General features: G+C 35.4%; 1 long non-coding RNA gene across 4 annotated transcripts; it reads left to right on the top strand.

The window, feature by feature from the left end:
• Positions 1-352: 352 nt before the first annotated feature.
• LOC147514461 (uncharacterized) lies at positions 353-4,234 on the top strand. Of its 4 annotated transcripts, XR_015208176.1 has the most exons (6): positions 353-969; positions 1,076-1,146; positions 1,613-1,728; positions 1,860-1,894; positions 2,421-2,468; positions 3,919-4,234. It is a non-coding gene; the product is annotated as an uncharacterized LOC147514461 (long non-coding RNA). The 4 variants fall into 4 exon arrangements; XR_015208183.1 differs by lacking the exon at positions 1,076-1,146 and having other exon boundaries at positions 363-969; XR_015208177.1 differs by lacking the exon at positions 1,860-1,894 and having other exon boundaries at positions 369-969.
• Positions 4,235-5,152: the final 918 nt, after the last annotated feature.

Below are 5,152 nucleotides of genomic sequence, written 5' to 3'. Positions count from 1 at the left end.
CCACCATCTAACTTCTTTATTAACAACTTCTCTTTGCTTCCATTGTCATCGGGAAAAAAAAATGAATAAATGAATACGACGGTGAACACTTGAGAGTTTTCTTTGTTACTCTTTATCGCATAAGGACGGGGTAAGAAGCTTTTGTTACATTGCTTCATAAAATGAATACTTTGTAGTAACCACCTAATTCAATCTTTTGCAACTGTGTTATGTTTGCAACTGTGTTATGTCCTTAAGGTTGATGAGCTTGCTGATTTCTTTTTTGGTCGCTCTCTCCGATCAAAACTCCCTGCAATTTAATCATTTAGGTAAGACATAGCTTTTTGATGTAGCTTAAGTTTTAAACCACAACAATCCCCGGCCACCATCATCCCACCACAATCACAAATGCCAAACATATAAAAAATTTCCCACTACACTTCTTTTGAGATGAGATTCTCCCTTATCTCTGCTTTTCTCATGGTTGTTGTGTCATTCATGACTTCACCAAACTCTTCTCTCTTTTTCCTGCCATATATTCATAAATTTTCCATGAAAGAAGAAAAATCAGGTTGAAGTCACTTTTCACTTCGATTTCCAAAACAACAGGTTATATTAAAAAAAAATGATTGATTAGTTCATACGTGGTCAACAAAAATACATGTAGCATGATTTCCACTGTGAAACAAATGTCAGATCATTCCACAGTTACTAATCTATAAACAAATCATTCCACATTTCAAACCATACCGACTCTTGTCCCTATCTACTTCACAGACATCCTGTCCATACCAATAAAAGACCAAAACCCAAAAACCAAATAATCACCATTCACCACTGTCTTACACATTGGATTCTTCTCTACCATCTAACTTCTTTATTAACAACTTCTCTTTGCTTCCATTGTCATCGGAAAAAAAAATGAATAAATGAATACGAAGGTGAACACTTGAGAGTTTTCTTTGTTACTCTTTATCGCATAAGGACGGGGTAAGAAGCTTTTGTTACATTTCTTCATAAAATGAATACTTGTAGTAACCACCTAATTCAATCTTTTGCAACTGTGTTATGTTTGCAACTGTGTTATGTCCTTAAGGTTGATGAGCTTGCTGATTTCTTTTTTGGTCGCTCTCTCCGATCAAAACTCCCTGCAATTTAATCATTTAGGTAAGGCATAGCTTTTTGATGTAGCTTAAGTTTTAAACCACAACAATCCCCGACCACCATCATCCCACCACAATCACAAATGCCAAACATATAAAAAAATTCCCACCACACTTCTTTTGAGATGAGATTCTCCCTTATCTCTGCTTTTCTCATGGCAAAATTCATGACTTCACCAAACTCTTCTCTCTTCTTCCTGCCATATATTCATAAATTTTCCATGAAAGAAGACGAATCAGGCTGAAGTCACTTTTCACTTCGATTTCCAAAACAACAGGTTAGATTAAAAATAAAAAATAAATAAAAATTGATTGATTAGTTCATACGTGGTCAACAAATACTAAATTATAATATAATACCGGCCATTTTATCTTGCTGCTAGATAGTTAGATGAGGCAAGAATTCTGCAATCCAATTGCCGCTTTCACTTATCAACTTTCACCAATTGTTTATTTTCTCTTTTTTCAAGTGGGTGATTTTATGGAAGCATGTTATGGGGGAGGCAAAATCAACTTTACATGGGCTCTAATAGTTTCCTTGGTTTATTAAGATGGTGTGTCATTCATTACGTCACCATAATACAAGGTAATTGTTGTGTTTTTTAATAATGTTTTCTATTGCAATAGAATGGATTCATTATATTGTCGTTGAATCTTTCCCCTCATTTGGTTTCCGGTATCAGGATAACAACTTTTTTTTTTTTTTTTTATTTTAAGTTCTAAGGATTATGCAAACTCTCGAGCGGGCGGTGGTAAGATTCCCCAACTAAATATTGTACCATATCAAATCCTATAAGATTCATTCATAATTTCATCCTTATTTTTTTGGTCTCAAAATATAATCTACGGTCATGTATATATCTAATTTTACCTTATATTTGCTTCCAGCGTGCTGATGCAAACAATTAGACAATCTGATTAAAATTTACTCCATCAAATATAGAGTAACCTCTTTTGGTCAAGATACTTTGTTAATTTGTTGCATGGAGCTACCATACATCTAACATATATTGAAAAATACAAGCTCACCTAAACTTGATTAAGTTCACCATGTGTCCCTATTCGTTAGTAGTCTCAAGGGGTTAAGATTATATCGGAATTTGGCCACTATATGACCGGTGTAGGATATTCAACAATTTTAACTGGCCATTTCTCAAATCAGGCTGAAATATCCAAAATGTAGCTGATGTATAAATATTGATATACTGATATTTCGAACCTTGGTAGAGCATAGTAGTTCACCTGGAATAATACACATTTCTTATCTACGTTTTGCAGAATATATGCAGTTTGATTGGCTGATGATAGAGAAAGAGAAAACAAATGGTAAACGTCCTCAATGGCAATGGAGACACGATTAATTTTGCATTTACTAATTAATATCCATTTTTTTGTCTTCTCTTTACGTAAAGTTTGGCCCTAGACAGGAGGTGGTGTATTCTAATTTTCCTCAACTTTTATAAAGTTCCTAGGTGTTTAATTTGTAGTGGATGAAGACATAGCACCTCCCAATGGAGAAGCCGATTGCAATCGTAAAGTTCTTTAATTACCTTTCTCTACGCACGTTAAGCTAATGCACATCGATTGGGTCGTTTAATTATGGTAGAACGATTGACCACCACGACTTGCTACAGGTCTTTATGGTTTTCATCATAGTCCATGTTTTTTTGAGAATGTAAGTCTTTCTCAGACGTACTCATAGGAGTAGTATTCAGTGATAAGTTCACATCGTCCACTAATACAACTAAGATCACATCGTCAATAAGTTCATACAACTAATACAACTAATACAAGTTTTATATAGTGATTATTTATGCCAACTGTATTGTTATATGTGAATATTGTAGGGTATGTGACTTTGATTGTTAAATATTGATTAATGAGTTGGACTTGAGATTGGTTAAATTTTTTGTTTAGTTTTTGGTGGGTCTTTGTGTTTCGGCATGTAAAAAATGTGTTTTTATGGATCACTTTCTATAGTATATATGGGCTTTTATTGGGTAAGGTAAAGAGGGAATTGGGTGGTTCTGAAAAATGGAGCAGTTCCTTTAGGAATGTCCGACTCCTTTGGTAATTGAAGAGGAGTACGGGTATTCTCTTTATTACTTAATTGTTGTACTTGCTGCTTCCTGGTCACAAGATAGGGGTTTACTGGAACAAGAAAAGTTTATGGTTCGTCTCATGGTTGTTTTGTAAACATGGTTGGCTTCCTTAAATTTGTGGAGCCAATTTTTAGTGATGACCCATGGAGGTTTTCTAGATTAAGGTTGATTCGATCACATTACGTGAAAACAAACAATTTTTCACACTAAGCCCAGGTAATAATTGACAGTTAGTAACCCTATTCTCCACCCACACTATTACCCTCGCCCCTAACCTTTTCCCCATTCTTATCTCACCATTTCCTTTTAAATTCTTCTCACTTCCACCGAGAACCCTGGTAGGAAGAGCTCAGCCCCATCTTGCCATCATGCACAGACCTCCTCCTACACCCTTCCTTGTGGCGCCAACAGTTCTATCTCTCTTAATTATCTCCATCATACAACTATTAGGTTCTTGTTTGCATTATTATTCATAATTGCATTCGTATTCGTATTTGTTCTTATAAGGTTTTAAGCATCTACACACCTAAATGAACTAGTATGTGAACATCACAACTGCTTTTCTTGACTGTTATTACTTTGGTTATGTTGAATGCGTAGTTTGTGAGTTTAACGTAAAGTAATCTACTGAATAGGTATATACATTGATCGTGTGCTCCATTTGTACGTTGCAGGTGCAAATAGTATGCAAGCTTTCATGGGGAAACTAATGGGCAAAGCTGAAAGTGGGGGAATCTTTAATGCAATTTGAGATTACGATCTAGTGTATTATCTTAGAATATGTATTCTACTTGAGAATATGCAGTTGTTAACCGCTCGAATTATCTGAGTTTACCGTGCATTACTCGTCTATCTTTTTGTTTAGGAAAGTGTTTATATAGTACATGTAATATAGAGAGACTCCCTTTTTGTACTAGTTAATTCAATCATTTGCTTAGTACTAGTTTATATGGTATATGGGATGAATGGAAATGGTGATTTTAAGGTGTAGGATGGTTATTATGGAAGCTTTGTTAGGTGATTGGTGCTCTCTATTGAAGGTGAAAATACCCAAGAATTAAAATATCAATATTTAAAAAAAAAAAAACAACTTTGCCATGGTTTATAGCCGTAGCAAAAACAGCAGATCCCACGGACCAAAACTGACCTTTTCCCACGGGCCCAAAAACGTAGTAAAAAATGACCTTTTGCCACAGATTATGCAACGGTTTCTGCCGTGGCCATACCGATGGCAATAACTGACACAAAGACCGTCGCTATTGGTAGGCTTTACCGACGGTTATGACTGTGGGCAGACCATTTTCGACGCACAAAAAGCCCATGGTGGGCTTTTCCCACGATTTTGGACCCTGGCGTAAAACCTATTTTCTTGTAGTGACGAGATTTTAATTACCATAAAATAACAAGATGAAAAGTTTCCAGTAGTAACGAGATTTATTGGCTGCCCTTGGAAAGAAGATGATCCAACTTGGAAGTCAAGGGGGAAATCATAGTTGCTATCACGTGTTTTTTTTCTCTCTTTGTTTCACAAACATATTTCAAATGGTCAAATAAGTTGTTGGGATATATTGACATTTTTTTGCAGCCCTTGTCGTCGACAACTCAGCCCTCTGTCATCAAATTCTGACTCAAATTAGTTATGTACATATATGACTTAAGAAATTGGCTCAAGTTATCTTGGTGTGCTAGCTATTTCGTTTGGAATTTAGTATGTATGTAAGTTTTGGGAAATTATAAGGGTTTTTTAGACTTTGGTACCACTTTTTAGTATGATATTAGAAAATAGTACCACTTTTCAAAAAAATTAGGAAATAGTACTACATTTTTTCTTGACCGAGTTGACCGCAATCAACTTGGCAGTATTTTCAATATGACGACATTACCCCTCCTGTGCCACTCACGTGTTTT

Source organism: Coptis chinensis, chromosome 2, assembly GCF_015680905.1.
Source record: "Coptis chinensis isolate HL-2020 chromosome 2, ASM1568090v1, whole genome shotgun sequence".
In the NCBI taxonomy this organism is placed as follows: domain Eukaryota; kingdom Viridiplantae; phylum Streptophyta; class Magnoliopsida; order Ranunculales; family Ranunculaceae; genus Coptis; species Coptis chinensis.
Note: the sequence above shows the minus strand (reverse complement) of the source record. Positions and strands in the feature narration are given on the sequence as shown.